This window comes from Pinus tabuliformis, chromosome 7 (genome assembly GCF_031772625.1).
Source record: "Pinus tabuliformis cultivar Carrire ecotype Pingquan chromosome 7, CPIR1, whole genome shotgun sequence".
In the NCBI taxonomy this organism is placed as follows: domain Eukaryota; kingdom Viridiplantae; phylum Streptophyta; class Pinopsida; order Pinales; family Pinaceae; genus Pinus; species Pinus tabuliformis.
In genome coordinates this window covers 1,239,077,743-1,239,104,686 of record NC_142293.1, presented here as the reverse complement: position 1 = coordinate 1,239,104,686, position 26,944 = coordinate 1,239,077,743, and positions in this window count along the sequence as shown.

Below are 26,944 nucleotides of genomic sequence, written 5' to 3'. Positions count from 1 at the left end.
GGAACAGCAGGCTGTCTACTGCGGTTTGGGCCGTGACTAGTCCCTGGATCTTCCTCCTGGGGTGTTTCTTCATTGTTCTGCTCCGGCTGTTCTGGGGTAGGAACCCTAACTGGTTCTGTCAATTCCTGGGCAACTTCTTTTTCTGCCCCTACTTCCTCCGGAATTTCTTCCGGTGCCTTAGGAACGGATTGTTCCTGTTCAGTATCTCTTATTTCTTCTTCATCATGAACAGGCAGATTTCCTTCTTCTGCCTCTTTTGCATGTGGTTTTTCAGATGCATTTTCCTCTTGTGGTTTGTCATGGAGGTCTGATGGACTAGAAGGTTGGCCATACTCACCCATATTGGCCAAAACTACGGCCAATTCATCTTCTCCCACTGGGTCCTGTGGTGGGCTACCTTCCTGCTGTCCCATTTCCCCCTCCTGCTTGGATTGTTCAGCTTCTGCTTCAGAATGCTCAGCTTCTATTTTAGAATGCTCAGATTCTTCCTCATTTTCTTCTTCGGATTGCTCGGCCTCCTCTTCAGATTGCTTGGCCTCTTCTTTCTCTTCTCCTTCAGATTGCTCTGCTTCTTCTTCTGGGCGTGAGGATATCTCGTCCTCAATTTCTACTGGTTGGCTGGTGCTTTCCTGGTGCTTTTCCAGCCTTCCTCGTATCCGAGCTAATCAGACCGATTTCCTGCGTTTCTCTGGCTGTTCGGGTGTACCGGTGGCATGCTTACGCTTTGCCGATTCCTGGCGTGTTTCTAGACGTTCGGATGTACTAGTGACATGTTTTTGTTTTACTAATTCTCTGTGTTTTTCTGAACGTTCTGGTGTGCTGGTAGTATGCTTACATTTTGGGGATGGTGCTGTCACCCCTCCCTCAATCATTGCAATTAGCTCTTCCCAGCTGCTTTGCTGCTGGGTGAGGCTATGACTAACAATTAATCGAATTAACCCGTGGTGACTGACAACTGACTCTACATGCTGTGCCTTTTTTAAGCTTTGTGCAATGTCATGAAGTAACAAATTCAAAAGTGCAGGCAGATTTACAGAGCATTTCTACTTTAAAAAAACTAAGAGTTTAAGATGTCGTGGTCTTACCATGTCTTTTCTACCCTCGCAGGTGATGTAGCTTTGCACGGTTCTTGCTAATTTTGCCTAGGGCTCTCCTAGCGTTGTTGGCAGAACTCCCTTCCCTTTAATCGTCAAGCTCTGGCCTTCGTCCTGGAAGATTTCTATAATCTTCTGTAGTCTCTCCTTTTTTTGCGTCCATACAGGTCTGGTGGCTGGTAGTCCCGAGACTTCTGCGATTATATCATCGGTGACTGCTATCTGTCTCCCCCTTACTGTAGAGTAATCCTCCTGCAGATTTTGCAGGAATTCAATTGCCACTGTTTTGTTAGACTCCTGTAAGCAGTTGAGATAAGTCAACCACCCTGCTCTTTCCAGGATTTCCCGGGCAGCAGCGGAGACTATCAACACCTGCGGTTCCCTTCGAATCGCTCTTCCTCCCATGGTTTCACTGTAGATTCTCAATGGAACAACTGTTTGTGCTGTTTGAAACACAGAGAGGGTAATAGACACAAGACTTTGAAAAAAAACAGAGTATGCAACAGAAATGGCTTATGAACAGCAACTTGTGTAACAAAAATAGAAATAGCATGCCGTTAAGCCATGCCATACCCTAGTAGATAACTTTTCCTGAATAGTGAGCTGACACGTAATCCAGGGAATAATGAGGTTAACCTCCCCCCCTGCAATGTGATAGGCTGTCCCAGCCATCAAATAAAGGAGCAGCACCCGATCTGCAACAGAGTCATAAAGGAACAACGTATGAAAATATGCCATGTTTAGAAAAACAACGAATTACCGAAATCGAGGCGTAAAGTTGGATCGCGTATTACGTAAGAGGCTGCTGTGATATGATGCGAGGCTGGGGGGATAGGACGTCTGTCGTACTTGCCAAATCTCAAGTGGTCATTGTCACTTACTTTTCCATGATTGGTGGTAATAAATTTACATGCAATATATAAGTCGGGAAATGATATATGATTAGTTCCTAGGATATAAGAAACAAAAGAGTATTAGTATCTTACCTATTGGTGTAACCAATGTGACTTCAATACCATTAACAGTGCTCTGCTGCTGACAGGTGTCCATAACCTTGGCAGAGTTGTTTATTTCACCCCTAGAACCATGATCCTTCGTGTGTATGTTAAGGAGTATAATGTCAAAAGGTAGGCCATTATGCTGGCTTGGTAACCAGTTAACCATAATGCCATTCACGAGGAAGGAGCGAAAAGTGGGCAGGCCGGCTCGTGATGAGACCTACTGTTCCAAGGTTTGTTTATTTGATATACCTTTTGGACCATATCCCTGGTGTGGTGGCCATAGTGGGAATGCCACTTCACTTCCATCCTCATGATCATGGTAGGCTGGCTCTTAATGAGACACCCTATCCTGCATTTGACAACTTATAATTCATGTTTACTTTTTTCTTTTTCATAAAGTAATTTTCCTTATTTATACACAAAGGGTGGTTCAACACTCCTTAAGAGTAGGAATGGTGGAAGAAGTATTATCATCTCAATAGGAAGATATAAACCCTTTGCTCTTATTCCTAAACAATAATCAAAGAGGATTAAAGGGATTGTCATGATAAAGATAACCAATCAAAGCAAAATTAGTAAGACAATGACAACAAAAGATGATGAATAAGTGTGTCCTTCCTTTTGTCCTCTTACCAATACAGAGCCTTATAAAGATAGCGATTTATGATTTGCGGATTTCAGTATGTTGTGATTTTGTATTCATTGCATAAGTGCATAGCTGTATCTTAAAGACTTGAAAGAACAGGAGCAAGAAGCATCCTCAATTTAGATCAGCAAAAGGAATAAGCTATTTCACAAGGAGAGAAAAAGTATGCTAGTGGTGTTCCTTTTGGAAAGAGGAACAACAAAGGAGCATAGATATCAAAAGTGCAAATGCCGTTCCTTTGAAAAAGTAGTAGTAGAACACACCAATGCCGTTCCTTTGAAAAAGGAACAACAAAACTTAAAAAAAATGTTATTCCCTTGGAAAAGGGCAGCAAAACACTCGAAATGTCGTTCCTTTGAAAAAGGAACAGCAGCCACCAAAAATGCTGTTCCTTTGAAAAAGGAACATCAAAAGACGCAAAAATGCCGTTCCTTTGGAAAAGGAACAACAAAAATAAAAAATATGCTGTTCCTTTGGAAAAGGGACAACAAACACACAGTAGTGCCGTTCCTTTTGAAAAAGGAATAGCAAAAATCGAAATGATGTTCCTTTAGAAAAGGAACAACAGAACATGCAAATGTCGTTCCTTTGAAAAAGGAACATCACAAAATCAAGAATGTTGTTCCTTTTGAAAAGGAACAACAGAAAATCAAGAATGCTGTTCCTTTAGAAAAGGAACAGCTGAAAATCAAGAATGTTGTTCTTTTAGAAAAGGAACATCAGAAACACACAAATGCCATCCTTTTGGAAAAGGAACAACAAAAATCGAAATGTTGTTCTTTTGAAAAAAAAAAAGGAACAACGAAAATGAAAAGAAAACATTAGTTCAAACATATGTACAAAAACGACTCAAAGAAAAGAACTTATATAAAAATTGTAAAAAGAAATGAATTCCTTAATGGATTACAGGTGAGGAAGACTTCTCTTCCTCTCCCAAAATCTCCATATCGGTGTCTCGGCGTAGCTGTTGGCAGAAGGATTCCCGAGTGAGTGGTTTGCGATAAAGACAAACTCGGTGGCCATTTACTTTGAAGGCATATCCAGAAATGTCAATGGTGATTAGGGTAAGGGTTCCATTGTCATGTACCTTCTGGATTTCGTATGGTCCCAACCAACGAGTCTGGAGTTTCCCAGGGAAGTCCTGAAACCTAGAGTCGTACAACAGAGCCCAGTCTCCCTCATGGAAGACTTTGTTTTTAATGAGAGCATCATGCCATTTAGCTCGCTGCTGTTGAATCAAGGCAGTATTTTGAAGTGCAGAGAGCCTAATTTCGTCCAACTCATTGATCTGCTGTAGTCGATTAATCTGTGCCTCGCTTAGATCTAAGCCAACTTCCTGTGCTGTTCGTAATGTTTGGATTTCGAATTCTATGGGAAAAATGGGTTGTTTTCCAAACACTAATTGATAGGGTGAGTAACCAGTGGTGCTTCTCCATGTTGTTCTATAGGCCCAGAGTGCTTCAGGTAGTCTGGCAGCCCAATCATGCCTATGTGACGCAATAGCTTTCATTAGGATTGATTCTATTACCTTATTGCTGCTTTCTACCTGTCCATTCGCCTGTGGGTGGTATGGAGTAGTGATTTTATGCTGGACGTGATAATTGTTGAGTGTTGCAGCTAATCTATTCCCAGCAAATTGTGGTCCTCCGTCTGTAATTATTTCCCTTGGAAGGCCATAACGTACAAATAGATGGAATAGGAACTGTATGACAGAGTCCTCTGTGGCTCTTGGCAATGCTTCTGCTTCAACCCATTTGGTGACATATTCTGTTGCCACCAAAATATATGTTTTCTGATTTGATGATGGGTTGATAGGTCCAATGAAATCAAGAGCCCATCGCTCTAATGGTTCAATGACTAACTGTGGTTTCAGAGGCATCTCGCCAGATTGACCAGGACGTCCTGCTCGCTGGCAGCTATCACAGGCTTGGACAAATTTCTTTGCATCTCTGAAAATCGTGGGCCAATAATATCCTGTCTGCAGTACTTTATGTCCAGTTCTGCGGTCAGCGAAGTGTCCACCCCATGGTCCATCATGACAGGCTTTTAGGATGTCAAAGATTTCATCTTCTCGAACACATCTCCTGATATGCATGTATGCCCCTGTGTGAAACAAATAGCCCCTAATCCACGAGAATCGAGCACTCTTCTGAACAATATGTTTGCGCTCATTAGGGGTTAGGTGTTTTGGTAGTTTACCTACTGCGAGGTAATTGGCAACATCAGCATACCAGGGTGTTTGAATGGCAACAACAAACAAATATTCATCCGGAAATTGATCTTCAACCACTGCTGCATCGATTGGCTTTGGCATTCTTGAGAGAAAATCGGCTACAGGGTTTTCTTTGCCAGGCCGATTCTTGATTGTGATATCAAATTCTTGCAATAAAATCAACCATCTAGTTATTCTGGCATTTGTGACAGGCTTATTTGCTAAATATTTTATGGTAGAATGATCTGTATACAAGATAACATGATATCCTGTAATATAATGTCTAAACTTATTGATAGCATGTATTACAGCTAGGAATTTTTTTTTCAGTAACAATGTAATTTAATTCAGCAGGGGATAATTTTTTGTTTATGTAATAGATAGCATATGGTTTTTTATCCTCTTCTTGCCCAAGGACTGCGCCAATGGCTATATCTGAGGCATCAGATGATATCTGGAATGGCAAATCCCAGTTTGGTCCTCAAAGGACTGGGGCTGTGGATACGAGCTTCTTTAAATCCTTAAAAGCATGCTCACATTTTTTTGTCCAAAGAAAATCAACGTTACCAGTTAGTGCATATAAAGGTGCAGCAATGTGCGAATAATGTTCTATAAATCGTCTATAATAACCAGAAAATCCAAGAAAGCTGTGTACCTCTGTTTGAGTAGTAGGAGTGGGAATAAGCAAAAGTATTTGGATTTTGGCCGGGTCTACCTGAATGCCGGCTGCTAAAACATAGTGTCCTAGGATAAGTCCTTCAGTCATCATCATGTAACATTTTTCGTGGCTTAAGCTAAGCCTGGTAGCGATGCAGCGTTGTAGGACTTTTTCTACAGTGTCTAGTGCTGGATCAAAATCATCTCCATATGGTGTAAAGTCATCCATGTATACTTCAAGTCCATGATTTATTAAATCTGCAAAAGTACTAAGGATAGCCCTTTGGAATGTGGCAGGAGCATTACATAAGCCAAAAGGTAGAACTCGATAGGCAAATGTTCCCCAAGGACAAGTAAAAGTAGTTTTGTCCTGGTCTTCAGGGGCAATCTGAATCTGATTGTATCCACTGAAGCCATCCAGGAAAGAAAATAATTTCTTTCTTGCTAAAGTATCTAATACTTGGTCTATGAATGGGAGAGGAAAGTGGTATTTTTGTGTTGCTTTATTTAGTTTCCTGTAATCCACACAGATTCTCCATTTCCCATTCTTTTTTGGTACCACCACAAGCGGAGAGACCCATTTACTATCGGAGATAGGATAGATAAAATTGACATCTAAAAGTTTCTGAAGTTCAGCTTTTACCACATCTTTTAGATGAGGATTAAGTCTCCTTTGAGGTTGACGAACAGGTCTGGCATCCTTTTCTATGTAAATGTGGTGTGTAAATAATTGGGGATCAATCCCTTTCATATCAGGGTAATCCCATGCGAATGATTCTTGATATTTTCTTAACAAATGGATGAGCTTCGTTTCTTGTTCAGGTGTGAGGTTGGCATTAATGTTTAAGGTTTTTCTCGGTTCAATTTCCACAATTTTACTATTTGCAACAGAAGTAACGGGTATTGTTTGATCATGTGTATCTTTCAGAGGATCTTCTTGTTTGACACTGTGTGCAGGATCCGGATTCAGTTTGACTAATGAAGTTATTAATGGCATCATCTTCTGTTTGGTCTTTAAAATCAAGTGCCTCTTGTATAGTTAATGGAGATCTAATGTTATCAGTAAGGTATGATACAGGGTGCTTGTTAGTTTTAATTATTGTGACACTTGGCTGCGCTGGAGGATATAGAACTAAATTCTTGATATTTGGTCCTTTGGTTATGGTCATATTTCCTTGCCGACAACCAATGTAAGCATCGGCAGTGGCAAGCCAAGGTCTACCTAGAATTAGCGGGTGTCCATCAAGTCGGGTTTTTGGATTAATTATCAGGAAATTGGTTGGATATTCCCAGGAATCTACAGAGACCATGACATCATGTAGAGTACCCTCCGGTCTAACCACAGATCGGTCAGCCAATTCTAACAAAGTAGAGGTGGGTTCTACAGATGTAATGCCGAGCTTTTGGCAAGTAGCGGTTGTTAAAATATTAATTGCAGCTCCTAGATCAACTAAGGCATTAGACAAGATCTGACCATAAATTTGAACAGTTACAATTGGATTTCCTGGGTATTCATATTTAATGGGTGTTTCTTTCCCTGATAGTAAATCAGATAAGGTGTCGACTACTTGGACTCTTGGATTATTTGTTATATTCCTCCTTGGTTTCTTTATGCACAATTCTTTGATAGTTTTTGCGTATATAGGAATGTCTTGAATGGCTTGGAGGAATGGGATTTTTATGTACAGATTTTGTAATTCTCCCAGAATGTCGAAATCAAGATATTGTAAAGGTCGAGGTATGACTAATCGGTTTGGGAATGGAGGAGAGGATGTGGTTGCTTGATTATGAGTCTGCTGCTTATTCACATCCTCTTGTTGCAACAAATGTTCTCTTGGTAACTGATCTTCAATATGAACTGTTTTATCTCCCTCAGTTTCAATAATACGTCCAGATCGCAACTGAAGATCATTACACTCCCTCAGGTCGGGTCCTATTTATGGTGATTCTATGATTTGGAGAGATTGGACCAGTTTGTTATTTGGATTAGGGTTGGGTTGGGCTGGGAGTTGTGGTCTTAGATTAGACTGGGGATTTTGTTGTAAGGCTGACAGTGTAGGTTGAGGGAGTGGAATAGTTCCCACTGGATGATGCATCGGTCTCTGCCAGTTTGTCTGCCAGGCTGAACTTTGTGAAGTAGGGGGAGTCCATTGTGGAGGATATGGGCTACTTTGCCAATATGGTGGAGTGTAAGGGAAATTCGGCCAACCAGATTGGCTTGCCTGATTCAGCCACAGGTTTGAAGAAGGAAACAACTGTGGTGACCAGTTTGAAAATGGGGGTTGGGACTGACTTTGCCACATACTATATTGTTGAGCATTATACTGTGGAGGCTAAAAAGAAGAAGTTGGGTCTGGAAACATACCAGATTGTCTCGGCTGCCACTGGCGGTGCTGGTTGATCAAGTACACCGATTCTGGTTCTTCTTCCGCTTCCTTATATACCGCTTTCAATCCAGGAAGTGAGGGGTAGCTCTCCGTAAGGTGATCTTTTGTACAGATGGCGCATGTTTGGACTGTATCCAGTGGACATTCCTTGTGACTATGCTTTTTCCTGCATCGGGGATAGAAGATCGCCAAATTCTGTTCTGCCTCCATCTGCTTCTATTTAGCCTGCATAATATCAAGTTGTGTAGTTAGTGTCCCCAGAATATCAGTTTTAAAATTTTCCAATAAATTTCCAATTTCCACACGTGTTACTCCTTCTGTTGATATTTTGTTATCTCTTACAAACCGATCATGTTCTGCCGGTTTTACTCTTGTGCTGCCTCTCGAACTCCTGATACATAAATCAATGATGTCAGCAAAATTCTCTTGATAAATATCCCCTTTTCCCATGATGTTTAATGTTTCAATCCATTGTTCCTTCATGCCCCTTATCAATGCAGTTTTTAACACATTATCAGGTAAAGGTAGTGATGCATAAGGAGATCTTTGTAGATTGTACTGAAAACGTTCCACATACTCCTCTAATGTTTCATTCGGTTTGGCTGTCATTTGGAATATTTCGTCCTTTAATTCTCTAGACCTGCAATAATCCTGATATTTTTTTAAGAAAGATTCTTTCATTTGATCCCAATTGTTTATGACTCCACCACCTAATCCCATAAACCATCTTAAAGCAGCCCCTTTTAATGTAGAGGGAAATAATTTCAATTTCTGGGGGTCGGTGGTGTAATCATATCCCCTGCACAACACATCAAATTCAAATAAAAATGCATCCGGATCTTCTGATGTGAGACCATGAAATGTAGGGATATGTTGAAGAGGGATTGCTTTCATGGGCGCATTTGCTGCAAAATCCACTATAGGGTATTGTAATGTAGAGGTTTGAGTGTTTGGCTGATTCTGAGCCATAGGATCGAATATATGCCAGTAACCTTCTGGGATATCTAGGAGGGTATTCCTAGGTTGAGAGGGAATGGCTTTGACAGGGATAGTTTTAATAGCACTTCCTCTATCTGGGATAATGAGGATGCCTGATGTCTGAGGAGATTGGTTCCCTTCAACAATGATTTTTGCAGCACTCCCCTTATCTGGGCTATTTAATGGCTGATATGTTCCAATAGGAGATCTTGGTTCCTCGGTTTCCCCTGTTTCTCCTTCTCCTTCACAAAGATTGCTGAGATTCCCTTCCTACAATAGTTCTGGAGTAGAATTTTCAATTTTTTGAAAGTCCTGCTCTTCAGTTTGACTATGCACCTCAACAAAGGCTACAGATGGTGATCCTGTGGCCTAAAGGGAACTAGTAGGCTATTTAGAAATGATTTTCCTGGGTCCTACTGATGGCTGAGATTCTGTTTTCTTATAGATTTCGTTTATGAAGGTCCTTCGGCCAAGGGTCATAGGCCCCTTAGCTTTTTCAGGTTTGGTTGGAGGTTTTGATATTTTTTTCTGGTTTTTTCTGCTTAGTCATGCACTCAAATGAACTACTAAATTCTATTCAAACAAAGCAACAACAAATCTATTAGGAAAGCGGACAATGGAGCAGGGCTTTTACATGCTCCATACGCAGGTTCTTACCTTCCGTTTTTAAAATCCAACTCTTCCCTAGCATGTTCGTACACTACTCTGAAAAAAAACAAATGGCTACACTCCTTCCCTGGCAACGACGCCAAAATGTAGAGCTATAAAAAGGGTCTCTTTCACCTCTAATTACCTCACATTAATATGTGAATCCAGGAGCGTTGTATTATTTCAAAGAGTGTCTCAGTATGAGGCGATCATTTTTTAGAGTAATGCTAGTAGTACAGCGTTCAAAAATACAAGAGTAAACGGATGCTTGTCTATAACTAAGTTACTTCAAAAGAGTAAATCACACACTTAGAAAACTAGGCAACTTATCAGTTAAGGGTTCGGCAGCGATAACCCATCCCTTTGGAAACTGATGGAAAGGAAATTAGAGAACAAACCACGGGTCTGGGAGCTAGACAGTAAATGCCGAGGCTCACTACAGCCTTAGATCGTATCTCACACCAAAACAACAAATGCTAGTAAATGGAACGAAAGATAGAAAAATGGAACAGCAAATAAGAAATCGAATAGCAAATCTGGAATGGAACAGAAATTCTGAAATGGAACATCAATTCTTAAAAGGAACAATAGTTAAACAACTAAGTCTCGCGAGCAGTAATCAAACTTAATCTACTAACTAAAATGCATTCATCGTAATCAAACAAAAATCTTTCACTCTTAAGGCAGATCAAGTAGCACACACTAATAGGACAGCGCTAATTACTGATAAGTTATGGAACAACGCTTGGAAATCATATACGCACACAACACACTTGAATAGTAATCTGATCGAGCATCAATCTTAAAAGGAATACGATTGCGTTTTCAAAATAGAACAACATTACTTCTGGATCCAACAATCGTAAAGAACACAACTTTCAGATGAATTCTGTAACATGAATGTACAGCACAAAAGCTCTGTAACAAAATAGTAACAATATTTGGTTAAGACTAATAATATTCAATCAACTCTGAAAGGAACAGTAATATAATGTGGAGTCAATACAACAGTTCTGTCTGTAAAAATATTAATGAATTAATCTTAACAGAGTATGTGATGTAACTTATAAAGCATATCAGATTACCAAATAACGACGATAAGCAAATCACGCAGAAATCAAATCGTAGTAATACAGAAGCAAGTGTCCTCCGGGGCCGGGCCCTTAGCCTCCAAGGGTACACCGCTTTAGGTTAATCCAGACGCAGAGATAAAATAATCTCCAAGTTTGTATTAATGCATGAAACAAAATTACAATGAACCAGTTCTTATCGAGACTCAATGATCAAAGTTTTGATCTTAACAGAAATTACATAAAAGCATAATCATGTCCCCAAAGCTAACAGTGCTGTCCCTTTATATAAGGGTGACAACGGATATGTCTAAGTAACAAGATAGATAAATCAGCGATCCCTCAAGATCAAAGATCCTGAGGGATTGCCAAACCGTTAATTATTAATCATCTCTTTTCTCCTGCATCGAGCTGGTGTCTTCTACTCCTTTTCAGGGCCAATTTTCTTTGATCTGCTTAGCCTTGTTTGCACTCGGTCTCCCGTCAAAGGGACAGTAGTTACCTTGTCCTTGTCTTTTTCTTTGGAACAACAACTCCTTGTTTTCACCCCTTCCTGCACGAGAGAATGACAATTATTAGCGGTTAAGTCTTGCATATTAATCTCACATGTTTTGTTATAATTCTTTATTGTTTTCCAAGTTCATGATGCAAAAAGGTTTACAAGTTCTACTGAAAAGCCACTGAAATGATCATCAAAAACATACCTTTTTAGTACTCCACAACAAGATGCCATAAGGCACACAAAATATATATTTCTTCAAATTCAGGGCAATCTGGTATCTCCGACAAGTATCCAACATAAGGCGTAGACTTGCAATGTGTCACTTTACTAACCCAAACACAGTCCAGTCATCAAAATAAACTTCTAATATTTATGTATGAAATCTTTAAACGTTGTGATTACAACCCTAGAGAAGATTGCAGGTGCATTCTTCAGCCTGAATGGAATCACTGTGTACTGGAAGCATCCCAGTCTGTTGTGAAGGTAGTCTTGCTGCAATCCTTCGTCGCGATCTTAATTTGATGGTACCTTGAAAACCCATTAGTGAAAAAATAGGCTTCCCACCCTCCAACATTCTCCAAAACTTCATCTGTAAATGGCGTTGGAAATGGGTCATGAATGCACACATCATTGAGCTTTTGCAGATCTACGCATATCCTGATTTCATCTTGTTGCTTCTTTTCTTGAACAACCATAGGGATTACCCAATCAGACTCTTCTACTAGTTCAATGATTCTGGCCTCCACCATTTTGTCCAACTCTTTATGCACCTTTTCCTTATACTTGGGATTTAGATAGTAAGGCCTCTGTTTCACAGGCTTCACATCAGGCTTTAAGGTCATCTTCATTACACCTAGATCCCCTACCATTCCTTTTAGGTTTGAGAAATTGGTAGGAAACAAGTCTTGATATTCACGCAATAGTTTCACAACTTTATCAACTATATCTTCATCCCAAGAATTGCCTATCTTTACAAATTTAGGTTGCACGTCAGATCCAATGTTTACTTGCTTGGTTTTCAAAGGTTTTGTTATATTAGGGTTTGCTGGTTTGGGTCCTTCAACCTTGCTCTGCCCTTCGGTCTCTGGAATGTTGATACTTTGTGGATCCTCTTCTTCTTCTGCAGCCACATTGTAGCATTCTAGCGTGTGGCACAATTGTGTATTCCAGTCCAGTTGAACCCATTCTACTGGCTCCTCAGGCGTCTTGAATATTGCGGCCTTAATCTCATGGAGGGATTCATCAATACACTCAAACCCATCCTCAAAGCTAAAAGTTAACAAGAAAGTTTCCCTTAGGATAGCCCATTTGGTCGTCCCATGGCGTAGCTCTGTTTCCAAGTACCAATTCATCGAAATAGTATCTAGGGTGTGACAACATATATGTACCCATTTTGGTTGAGGCTTCTCCCCCCAAGATTTATTCCATCATGCCAAATGCTTGTGCGAATCATCTCTGTCTGAATATTTCTTTGTCACTCAGGTATTCTTGTACCCAAACCTTAGCTTCATCATTTGCTTGTATTCTTTCCAGTCAGCGAAGCTATCCTTATGCGTACCCCACCAACAGGCTGATGTAGCGTGAAACGCCAACTCAAGTGCCTGGAATCAATGCTCTTATGGCACCTCCCTTTTAAACTTATCCAAAAATAAAATAACATCATCTAAGCCATCATAATGAGGAAGATTTCTTACCTCCATGGGGATACACCGAAGAGATTTTGTCATCATATTGTAGTGCAATGTTGAAACTTCGTGCAACATGTTATGCCAATGCTCGAGTTCTTCATCTAAATCCAAGGTACATGAGCTATATTTATCCCATGTAATTCACCCATCTGCAGTGGGATTGATCCAATATTCATCGCATGTAGTATTCTTATATATTTGGTCCAAATCATCATCCTCTTCATAGTCATAGACTAGTTCAGTGTAGCGTGCTCCCTCTGTAGGATCTAGTGGTACAATAACTCACAACGCCTTCCTCTCAAATTTCATCCTTCGCTTCTTCAAGTTAATTACGACATCCATGTCGAAGGCCTAATCAATTCCCAATAACACAGGGTAAGGATTGCTGTCATCCACTATTTCAATTACTTCAAAGTCGGTCAGAGCACTTGCTCCCTCAATGTCTACTATTACCCCGTATAGGCACCCCATAGGAATGATCTTCTATTGATTGGCCATGCATAGCTGTATAGGATACCATTATAGTGTAGGTCTCCCCATTCTTTCCTATGTCTGTTTTGGTAGCACATTCACATCAGATCCTAGATCCAAGATGACTTGATCCATTTCATACTCTCTAATTTGCGTGGTCAGCCTCATCTTGTGCCCTGTCTGCTTCTTATGTTTACCCAATTTCCTCACAATGCGTTGTTGAGGAGGAGCCTTGATTTTACCCGTACAATTGTCAATTAGCTCCTATATCCCTTCCTTTGCCTTCCAATCCCGCAACAACTTCATATAGGTTTTCAGAAAAGTAGCCAATAGCGAGGGATCCACGTCTTGCACTTCATTGTTTCTAGCCAGTTTCTCTTGACTTCCTGATGTAGAAACCTCATCAAAATTCTTCTTGACCTCAATAAAATTTTCTTTAGCCTTGTTGAGATCAAATCTGACCTCTTTTTCGGTAGCCTTACGTACCCAACCTTCGGTTTCTAGCTGCTTTCCTTTATACTTTCCCATGGAAATACCACTTCATGTCACGATATTGATGCTATGGTCCTCTTTGCGAGGCTCCGCCATCATCATCTGTATGTTTTGTGTGGTCTGTTGCATCTTTTTCTCCTGCATTTTGGCTATCAACACCGAGTAATATTCTATCACATGATCAAACTGTCTACAATACTAACAAGATGGATGCGTTGGGTTCTAACAGCCGCACACAAAATTTCCTGCTTCACCACAATTATAACAAATTATTTGTCCACAACCTCTGCCAACCCCCCCTCTTCCTCTTCCACGACCTTGGAATCCTCCGTGCACCGTACCTGTACCCTGATCCTGAGGCTGATTTTCTACCTGCATTCGATATGTAGGGGTTCTCTCCATCATTAATTCGTAGCTTTGACAGTTTCACTCATCATGTCCAACTGACTTACAAAAGTACAAAATAGTTGTTGTGGAGTCTGCACAATTTTTTTCCAGAGGTGACAGTGGTCAGTCGCGTGCTTCCCCACTATCTGGAGGATAACACACCATAAGGGTACTCCTGTGCTTGGTCGCACAATGTTCTCAGGCTTCAAAGGAACAATACCTCCTCCAATCAAGTAATTCTGATAGATAGGGCAGTGATCCTTACCATTTCCCTTGTCTTTACATTTTACACACTAGACTTATACGCGCACCTCAGAATAGGATTCCTTCCCTATATTCAAGCTCTGCAATTCCATATGCAAGATTTCTAGTTGTGACTGTATCTGTTGCACTCCAACATTCGTGTACTACACTGGCGAGGCTTCCAACCTCATTGCGATCTCCACAACGTCTGCTTGCGTTCCTATCTTCTGTTGTGATAAGGGAAATCCGAGATGAGGCAATAACAAAGCAATGTACCAATCTCTGTGTTGATCATCCATGATCTTCATATTAGCCTGTCGGATGGGTCATTTCAGCCTTTGATCAAAGTCCCACGTTGACTCATTTACCCTCTGTTGTATTTCCTTAAACTCCATTACAGACCGCGCTTGAGAATTAGGCTTCTTAAACTCATTGTTCAGTGCCTACTGAGTCTCTGCCATTGTTGCGCCTGGTTGATCTGTACAGAACTTGATATACCAGGTCAACACCCTATCTTGCAGTGCTGTGACTAGCTGTGCTTTCTTCATATTATCGTCAGTAATCTACTGTGCCTTCCACACAGCATCCGTGGTGAACTAGAATTGGTTAGGGTCTTTGCTTCCTACCCCTTTAAATATCGACATCTTCATCATGTTCACCATGTTGAATGGTTGATGCGGAGGTGGGGTGGAGGTGGAGGTGTAGGTGTATGTGGAAGAGGTGGAGGTGGTAATGGAGTGGATGGATGGGGTGTCCCTAGGATACCCTGGCTAACTATCTATAGCACGCTTCACGGTGTTCTCAGAATAGTCCCTTCATCCTTGCTATCAGAAGATCCTAACAACGGATTGTATTCAGAGCTTGATTGTCCGTTCCTTTTGAATGGTTTTCCGCTTCGCGTAGTCCAAAACATCAATGTAATGACATAACCCGTTTCTCACACAACAACATGTTAATCTGGGTCTCTAGAGATTTTAAGTACTTACCTCTTGGTCCTTTGAAGAATTCGTGCTCTACTTTGCTATAACTGATGCTTGTATCAATCACGAGCTCAGTGATGAATTCTCCTAAGATATGATCAATCCAGTGATCAACGACCTATGCGATGTTATTTTCTTAAGCTTCCAAGCGCTTCACCAACTCCGGGGTCCACACAATAGGGCCGTCAAGCCTCCACGTACCCTGACTATCCGCTAATTTGGACAACCACTCATGCAATTTGCAAGGAAAGAAACAGAAGAAGGCTTCAGTCTCATCTATGTACATGTATCTATTCAGCCACTGTTCCTTGGATAACCATGGGTTTCTATTCTCCTGAGCTGCAAACACGTGAAACTTCTGATCGATCCACTTTTTGATTTCTTTCTTAGTAGGGAACCACTTATTCGACATCACACATTCCTTAGACAGATTTTGGTCTCAACAATGGAACCATTTATTGGCTTGATGGGGCCTAACCCATGTTGAACGTTATCTATGCTAACTAACAAAATCCTAACTGTTGGCCCTTTCAGAAAAAACTTGCATACCGTAGGTTATAGTCTCTCCCGAAGTAGTATTGGGGGATGCCAGAACCAGGTTTCTACATCCAGAGGCCTATGTGATGGGTTCCTGCAGTCCTTATGGGTTAGTTCTACCTTCACACACCTTTAGCCCTTCCGAACATATAATTACTGTAAGACCATTTAAACAACTTCCATATATTTGCGAAGGTTCCTAATTATACTTAACATGCATAGAAATTACAGATCTACTAGTTTCACGCAACAAATAAGTATTAATTCATGTAAATCATAATATAGAGCGAAGATACATAAACTTGCAGAAGTAATAAATAAGACACATATGCATCAGAATTGGCTCAAAATTGTCTTTATCAAGTATATTCAATTCAGTACAGAGTCCCTTTCCCTGCACACTTACCTGCAGGGGCCCGCACACTCAGCTTGCAGACTTACCAAGGTCTCTGCGCACTCAACTGTAGGAGGCTTCCCCTTTCGCCTAAGTACTGGAAACAAACCTTTCCTGCCTTAAAACTCACCTTTTCAACAATTCTTCTTAAATTTGATCAATCCTTAGACTTGCTATGAATTGTCTATATATAGCATTTTCTTTACAATACCATTGTCCGCGGACCATGGGTGGGTCTCAAAACCACTCTATCACTTACCCACCTAAGGGACTAAAACCCCTTTGAATCATACTAGCTTCATGCTCTGCTTCCACATTTCGCGGAGATTTTACATTTTTTATAAAAATATATTACAAAATTTACCAAAACTTGACCAAAATGACCCCAGGGACCCTATCCCAACATATGGACTATAAGGTTGTTGAGGAGATATCACAAATGGGTCAAATAGCAAATTCAGATGGTACAAAATAAAGTGGACTCTTAGAGGTTTCTGGATCAGACTCCTGAGACGATGATGAGTCTCGAGGTGGAGGACGTGAAGCAAGGGGTTGGATACTTGTGACAATTACAAGTTCAAAGCCTTGAGCTTCAAGTGACTAAGAAAGTTCAGGATGAACTCCTTGTGAAGACCCTTCATTATTAGATGATGAAGGGAACTATTAGGTGAATGGAATGGTTCAACCACAATGGCTTTCTCTCAAGAGAATAAGGAGAAGAGATGATTCATTAAGGGTTGATTAAAATTAAAATTTACAAGGAATTAATCAATGTGAGGCCAAGAAGCAACTGCACGGGTTCGACATGTTATTGTTGGCAATTAATTTTATGACACGAAAAAACAAATAAATCAAAACGGGTAATGATAGGCAAGAAGGTTTACGAAGTATCCGTGAACCATTATATACACCTTAGCTGAAACCAAGGACTTGACGTACAATGGATGATTTCCCTGAATGCTCTATTCGGTGTATCGCGTTTACAAGGCGGCTGACTCAGTTACATGTGGCTAAAGGATAGCAACCTAGTGGGGTCTCCCAATATATAATCGATGGTATAGGCAGCACAAGTTCGTGTTAGCATTGTCTAGTGCATAACCGTTTGATGAGGGTGTCCCTATATACTTGCCATACTAAAGTGCCTCCTATACACTTGAAAGTATTGGAGAACTTCGATATACTTCCGTAGTGGAACAAGATTTCACCCCTGAGATACAATGCAAGCAGTTAAAGACAACTATTATGTTTAAAGACGTTGGAACACATCTCTAGCCTAGACCTCTAGATATTTTGCGTTAGGTTACAAATGCTCCTTAGGTTGATTGAGGTAAATTTTAAGTTTATCTTGAATTAGGCTTCAGTTTTATGGCTCAACGATGTCACCCGAATTCCTATAATGCAAATAAATGATAAAAATGAAATCTTTTCATTCGATGAAGGCTAGACTAATTAAGGAAGAGAGACAAACAAATAATGCATCAAATAAGAAAAACGCATCAAAACATAACTCTTTATCTTTCCAACGCAAAATGTAAAAATGAAGTCTACTCTTTCACTTTCACTAACAAATGCAATCCTATGAGAAACACAAATCAATTTTCTTTCACTAAGATGCACTAATCTTTTTGTTCTTTTCCTTTCACTTTGATTCAACAATGCAAACTAATGCAATGAGCAAAGGGCAAAAATGCAATATAAAACAACTAAAATGAAAATGTCATTCACTTTTGGTTTTGAATGCAAATTGTTTCAAAAATACTTAAATGAAGAAGTCCTTTCACTTTTCTTTTTGAAATAATGAAATAAAAACAAGCATTCACTTTTAGTCTACCAAAGAAAATAAGTGTGATCTATGTTCGATAATGGAATAAGAGCAATTTTCAAAGCACCAAAATGACTCAATACTAATGAAAGTAACTCACAATCATGAACCAAAAGCAATTTGAAAATGGTGTCTTGACTGCAACAAGACTCCTAAATGGAAGCATTCAATCTCACAAAGATAGGCCAAGTAATGATTGAAGGGTGACCTAGAAACCTTAGAAGACAACCAAACTTCAAACACACATCAACAAAGCCAAGATACAATTACAGTCACACAAGGATAACAATCAAGACAAACACACTTCAGTTACATTGGAAAATCACTAACAAAGGTCAATAACTACTGGAAACAAGAAGAAACCCTAATTTTCTTCTATCCTCTGGGATCAATGCATCTGTTAAAGGCAAAAGGGAGATGAAAGGAAGATAAATGCAACAATAAATTGAAAATCATCACTCGCAGCACTTCTGTCATAGCAGAAAACGCACTGGGTGAGAAAAATAAGGAAAAAAATAAATAATCTTCAAAATTAGAGCAGGTTCAACGCTCAAGAAAAAATTAGTGATTGCATATATCTAGAGTGATGCACACCAACCAAGAAATCGATGGCTGGTCAAACTCATCAGAGAATCTGATCAAAGGAATGGATGGAAAAGGTTACAACTTCCCCAGTGGAGTCACCATTTTGTTGTCTAGGTAAATCCTCTCTGCAAACAGAGACAATCTCTCTAGCCCAATGAGTGGGACTAGCAACCTATGTGACAATATACATGACACTTTCCTAAATTACAATTGAAATGATAGAAGAAGAAGGCGGCCTACCTCGTTTTGATGCTATAACACACTCCTTTGTTGAAGGTATCAATCGCTCGCTCCTCAGGCTCATCTCTATTGCTCACAACATTTGAATACCTGCACAATAGATCAAATATACGACAAAGCATACAAGTGCAACAAGCATAATCGAAAGTAATCCCCTTAATAGATGAAAGAGCATTAAGATAAATGATGCATTAACACAAACATTTATGGAAAGTGAACCAGAAGTTGTATATATTACTGAAATAAAGGGGGAAGCATACAACCAAGCCTTGATGTCAATAAGCTCTCCTTGAGTGAATGTCCAAGCCCAAGCTCAATCTCTCCAAAGCACTCCCTCTCCAAGCCAAATGAGTAGCATGTAGGCACTATCTCAGCATAAGGGTGCAAATAATTAGAGACCAACGATTTGGGAATGTGAGAGGATGAATATATAGGTAGGGAGAGGGAATTAGGATTTCTCCAAAGATAGAGGAAAGCCCACATCTCAAGGAGGTAGCTCATAGGGATAAGATCAAAGGGAAATATTGGGAAATTCGATCATATCCTCAATGAGCAACCTCTAGCTCATCGTTATGGAAGCCTCTAGATCACCAAGCTTCTTGTCCTCTTTGGGAAAACTTTCCTTTTAGGGATCAGCATGAGTATCCAAGTAAAAAGAACGCTGATAGAATGAGGCTAGTATAGTGCAACTCGCCATTAGAACTAGTTGCTAGTGTCACAGTCACAGTGATCTTGAAATTAGAGTTTTAGAGCTTAATTCTTCAGGGAGGACTAAAGGCATGTTTTCATTAATTCTTCAGGGAGGATCCAGATTGCATATCAAGATGAGTACACTGCATAAGTTCCAAGTTTCAGGCACTCCAGGGTATGACATAGGGAAGTGTAGGAGGCGTGACAAAATATTGTATAATAGGAACAAAAGGCCTTAGCACCTTAAGGCTAAGAACCAGGTCACAACCCGCGGTCCTATGGTTAGAAATGTGGGAAGGGCTAAGAAGAAGGGGCTTGTCGTATTAGAGGTCGACAATATTTTTTTTTGAATACTGCACCACTATGAAGTTTGCGATATGAAATTGCTTTGATAAGGAAGTACAAAGCTTTAAATGCATATGGGTTGGAAACTGCGGTATTGAATGAAGGCATGGAGTAGTTGGAAATCGATATGGGCTAATCTTGTTGAAGCCCCTAGGACAAGATACCAAGGACTACATGGGCAACAAAAGTGAATTAGATTACTTTTCACACATGTCTTCATGGAGGAAATAGAGGTACGGGGACTTAGGAAAACTTAATGGCTCAACATGGAGCTCCACTAAATCATACAATGAAGGACTGTCAGGACAATCTCTGCTTCTGCTCTATGACAAGCCACCGCAGTTGATCACTACAAACTCTAGAGAGTGGTGAAGTCTGGTAGTTAAGGCGAAAGTGACCAGAACCAACCTAGAAACTAGAGGGAAACATTGTGGTAGAGATGTGGCCTGATCAAGGGCCTTCACAGGAACGTAAAAAAGACATTTTCCTCAATCATATTTCAGTTTTTCTTATTTATGTTTATTTTTTAATTTCTGTGTATTTTCAAGAAAGGAATCAAATCCTTGGTAATCATTTTAGGCAGTAGAGATATTGCACGCTGAGACAACTAGTCTATTCAACAACTGGCCCTTGGTTGAGATATTTTGTAACTAATTGAAAGATCCCCCTCTCCTTATAAATAGGGGGAAGAAACACTTAATACAAGTTCCAGAATTCTACACCCGAGGGGTCCAAATTATATGATTCTACTTTTGGTTCTATCTACATGTTCAAGATGGAATTGAGCTATTGCTAAATGTAAATGGACTGGTGAATTGGACACATTTTTAAGGATGAATAAAACTCTTTGGTGATTCCAATCAGAGAAATGTGTAGTATGTTTCCCCTTTGTTTATCACTCCATGTATGTTTTTATCCCTATGAAATAGTGTAATGAACTTGTCGGTTTCACTCTCATTCATGGTTGTATATTTTGCTGCTAAGTAGTAACAATACCCATGGTAATTACATATTTACTTGTGTTATTTATTAGCCTACAATGTCTGTATGAGCACATATTTACATATGCTAATTATTAACAAATGTATTCATGATGTATAGATCTTGGGACCTTAATTAGCACTCCACTGTTTCTTCCATTCCACCTCTTCGGTCTTCCATAATTTTTCTGAAATATTGTTGCTTAGATTTATGTATTATTCCTAGCCCTATGCATAATATTCCTTCCTTTCTCTCCCCCCCTTCATTTTACTACAAATCCAATATTAAGCTACCTATTGTTATGTGTCGACCACCAGAACCATAGATTTCTCTTTGAGATTGGCCCACTTTACCCCCTGAGCATTTGAATCCATGTATTGGCTTTAGTTTACCTTAATGAAGGCCTATTGAACCAAGTCCCCTTAATTATCTTTTCAAATTATGTGACAATTGGAGTGTAGTAGAAACCCCCATTGATAATATTCCAAAGCACTCCTCTATCTAAGATGTCCTAAGCACTGGTCTACAATCAACCCAGAGCTTGTATTTAGGAAGAGTTCTATATGTCCTGAAGCACTTGTGCTATAGGTGCTATAGAAAGCAACAACAACCCCTACTCCTACGGGGCATGAAAGAATTAATTTAGTTTTTCTATATTTTCTTTTTTAGATTATTTTTTGTCTTTTTCAAATAAGGAATGATAATGTAAAGAAAGGTAAACTCTAAATAGAAACAACACCTACTTGGACACCTCCTCAACAACGATGCCAAAAAGTGATGAGCCCTAGTATCACAACAAGATTGTTGAGACTTTGAAGGCTACCAACTTTAACTATCAACCCGAGGTTCTGTTACACTAAAAAATGTCACCATGACTATTTACAGTTAGTATGGCTCAATCAACAGTCATGCTACCCTCTTAGGCAAGTCTTATGCCTCTGCTATCCATCTCAAACTCAAAAAAGAGAGAAAGTCTTGTAAAAAATGTGTTTATCTCTGGGGTCGCAGGTTCTCTCTAGCCTTACCTGCGGGGACGCTGACCATGTTCACAAAAGGTGCGTCCTTGGATGCTCTGTATGTTAAGGGACAGGTGCGTCCTTCTGTAAAAGGCAAAATGCGCGAGTTTCATCTTAAAAAAGTTACTTGTGGTTACTTCTAGAACTTTCTAGAGGTCGGTTTGATGATTTGGATGCGCCTCCAGTTGGTTCATGTATCTCTATTAAGGGGGAACTTATCCCATCAATAAGGGAGCTATCCCACCCAAAGAGGGGGATTATCCCATTGATGGTGGACCTGAATAACCTCTTTACAGCACTATAAATAAAGGCATTGAGCCAGAAGGAGAAGAGGTTGGAGCTATACATTTTCTTTGGGTAAATGCTGCAGGATTTAGGTCTTCCATTAGAGCCTTTGTGAGGAGAGATTGTCTTCACTTGATTCTACTTGGGAGAGGGTGAGCTTTGTCAAAGTAGAGGAAAACCCTTGATGGACCCTGGGAGGAACTTGCACAACACCAAGGCCAGGTTGTAAGAGTTTCTTTGTTTCGTTATTAATACAAACTGGTTTATTTTTCTCAATAGCTTGTGTTAATGAGTTATTTCATGTGTTCCTTGGTCTGCATGTTGAATATATGTTTTATTATATGAAATGCAAGTGCTTGGTAATTGTTTGATTGTTTGTGGTTGCAGGAATTGACTTGAAGGAGGAGCTCATCCGGATCGTCAAGAACGGACTTCAACAACAGCGTTTTGGAATAAGGTAAGCCTAAACACTTGTAGTTTTCATGTTGTAAAAGGTGTATTTAGAGAAAGATCACTCCTTTTTGTCTTGTTTGTCATTAGAATGTCTTAGACTTCTAGGAAGGTCAGTCGTGTCCGCACCCTTGACAGATTCCGTGTGACAGGTTCATAAAAACTTAAGAGATGATAGTGCTGTATGCACAGTAGGTCAATCTCTACTCATGACACCTTGAAGCAATGGACCAGATCAAGGCATGAAAATACCAGTCTTTTAGCTAGCTCAAGGAAGGGAATTGCATGAAAAATAAAGTTCTACTCTAACTACAGGAATGAAAGCAATTGCTCTACTTGCAGAAATGGAAAATGCCATTCATAAAATGTAAAGTCTAACCCTAGTTGTAGGAATGTAAAGGCTATGCTACTTGTAGGAATAGAAATTACTTGTCTACTTGTAGAATGTAAATCTTGTTCTACTTGCAACAATGTGAATCATTATTCTAATTGCAGAATGGGAAAAGTTCTTTGAAAAGAAATTAAACCTATGCAAAACAACACTTTTGTAATTGAAATCCTAAGAGCATGAATTCAAGAAGTAGGCCTAATATATTTCACATGGAAAATCACCCTCTTAATCACTTTGTTCAAAGGAACTTGGCTAAAATAACATAACTCATATGCACTTCATGATAAAATCATCATTATCATTCAATTTAAAAATATGTCATCTAATCCTAATTTCAGAATTGTGCTTGCATTGAACATAAGGTAAAGTGGTCTCGGGTCTTCCCCAATCATGGATTTAGACCCTAGGGGTCATTATTCAAGCCTAAGGAACAAAAACCAAGCTTTTAGAGCAAATATAGTCAAGTTTAGGGACTGCTACACAATTGTTAGATGATGCTACATGATGCTATATGATTGACTTGTTCTGTTACATGATTCATCCGTTGGGAATCCCAAGGGTGAAAAAGGTGATTTGAAGGTGGGAAAGGGTAGGTAAGGAAAATTGAGGGATGTGTGGGTCATTTTCCAAGCATAGTGGCTCTAAAAGCACATCTTGCACAAAGAAAAAATACACACGGTGTCCCTTAAATAACCCAGAAATAGGGTCATGGTGGCATAATTATGAGGGCAGTGTGGGATAACAAGGAAGGGTTTGATGATGACAGGGGGAATGTAGGATGAGTGTGCCAACCCTGCAAGCCACTTATTACACCTGTAGACCAACAAAAATCCTTTTTTGTACTCAAAGTGATGATCAAATTGCAGCAAAATAAACTAAGCAATAAAGGACGAGTTGAATTTTATGAAATTAAACAAAGGAGGGCTTCATTTTATTAAGGACCAATTTTCCTCATAACATTCATCTAAGCTACATACATGTAAACCTAGAAAGGATTATTTTAACTCCTATATTACAGAAACAAAGTATGCAAGAGATAATGAACTAAAGCTTAGAAAATTGCAAAGGGAGACAATCACATATTTTTGGCTTGCTGGTGTAGACTCCTCAACCACATTTCCCACATGTGAGGTGGTAATCAAGCCTGCAACCACAATTTTCTAGCAAATAAAATTTTACTCAAACAAGGAAAGAAACGCTGCTACTAAAATAATGCATAAAGATGATACACAAAGAGGGACTGTAGCCTCTAGGTTGGGCCCTAACCCAAGGGGACTCAAACCTCTACAACAAATTCAGATGTGAAGCAACAATAGACTTTTCATTAACATATAATTGAGACCAAATACATTACATAATGACAGACTCAAGCTTCTAGATCTTGTTAGTACTTCACTGCTCCAACCATTCAAATCCTAATGATCCCTTAGGCTTGTTTATTTATACAAAGAGGACTGAGGGGAAGCCTCCTTGAGAAGAGGACTGCCTCCCTCCAAAACTTCGAAAAAAGTGGACCTAGCTCCCTTAGAATCTTGCATTCACTTGAGTTCATTGGCTGACAGTAGACCTCGAGCTATAGATGAGTGTAGACAAGTGATTCTAGGGATCGCTTCGAGTCAAAGGAGAGTAAATGCAGAGGAAAACACTCCCCTCCAACATGCCTATGCAATATAAAAGTACTAAAAAATACTCTTTTTCTTGTACATTAACCACATTAGGCACGGAGCATGACACACATCCTTTAATCTTCCTATTAAACACATTATGGGAAAAAAAAATGTTAATAAATGTGAGGAAAGGAGAAATTATGGTTTGGAGGGTGGAAAATGGCCTTATAATATACCTTTTGATGGTAGCGATTCCTATCATTGATGAATTGTTCGATGAACTACGTGGATCAATTTACCTCATGAAGCTGGATCTTCATTCAGGATATCATTGAATTAGAATTAAGACATAAGACATTCTGAAAACAATATTTAGAACTCATGAAGGTCATTATGAAATTTTGGTCATGCCTTTTGGCCTTAATAATGCACATTCCACATTTCAAGGTTTTATGAATTCCACTTTCAAACCCTTCCCTAGAAAATTTATGTTAGTATTTTTGATGATATACTAATATATAAAAATTCTTGGAAGGATCATGTTCAACATGTTGATAGGGTGCTCAAACTATTGGAGGAGAAACAATTTTATGCAAAATCCTCCAAATGTTTCTTTGGAGTACAAGAAGTGGAATATTTGGGTCATATTGTATCACATTATGGTTTTAACATAAACCATAACAAAATTAAATCCATCAAGGAATGGAAAATCCCCACAACCTTAAAGCATATTCAAGGATTTGTTGGGTTGATAGGGTATTATCACAAAGTTGTTAAGAATTATGAGAAGATAGCAGCACCTCTAACAACATTACTGAAGAAAGATGCATTTTTTGGACTCAAGAAGAAACTAAGGCCTTTAAACATATTAAAGAGGCAATGTGCCAAGCTTTGGTATTAGCTATACTAGACTTCACAAAAACCTTTATTATGGAATGTGATGCCTCAGGAAATGTCATTCATGTTGTTTTAATGCAAGAAGGAAGACTCATTGTTTTTGAATGTCATCCAATTAAGGGAAAGTATTTACAGAAACCTATTTATGAGAAGGAAATGTTAGAAATACTACATGCATTGAAGAAATGGTGCCCTTACCTAATGGGAGTACACTTCAAGGTAAACACATATCATTATAGTCTTAAATACTTTTTGGAACAAAGATTATCTTCCAAAGAGAAACAAAAATGGGTCTCAAAGATGTTGGGTTATGAATTCCAAATCATCTACAAAAAAGGGAAGAAAAATGTTGTTGCATATGCACTCTCAAGAAGGGGCGAGGATGTGGAAGCATTGCTCTATGTAATTTATATTATTCCAACTTGATTGGATAACTAAAGCAAGGGATGAATGGAAGAATGATGAATAGTTATGGACACTCATTCAAAAGTTGCAACAAGATCCCATTGTATTTGATTCATTTAATTGGAAAAATGATTCATTGTGGTACAAAGATCACTTTTATGTATGTAAAAATTCTCAACTTAAACAAATGGTTCTTTGGAAATGCACACCTCTCCTATAGGAGGGAACTCAAGATTTTTAAAAACTTACCACAGGATCAAGAAGGAATTTTTTTGGGATGGACTTAAATCTGATATTCAAAAATTTGTGGCCGAATGTTTGGTTTTCCAACAAAATAAAGTTGATACAATTAAGACCCCGGTCTTTTACAACCATTAGCCATTCCAAATTAGTGTTGGGAAGATGTTTCAATGGATTTTATCACAGGTTTACCCAAGTCTGAAGGAAAGAGTGTCATCATGGTGGTAGTTGATAGACTTACCAAGTATACACACTTTTGTGCAATATCTCATCCTTTCAAATCCAGTACAATTGCTATTGCATTTATGGAAATGGTTCAAAAGCTACATGGAAAACCAAAGATTATTGTAAGTGATAGAGATCCAATTTTCACTGGAAATTTTTAGACAAAATTATTTACTTCTATTGGTACTGAATTAGTTCATGGCTCATCTTAGCATCCTCAATCTAATGGGAAAACCGAGATATTGAACAAATGTTTGGAAGGATATGTTGTTGAGTAGGTAAATCCTCTCTGCGGACATAGACGATCCCTCTAGTCCAATGGGTGGGTCTAGCAACAAACAAGACAATCTACAAGACACTTTCCTAGACTACAATTGG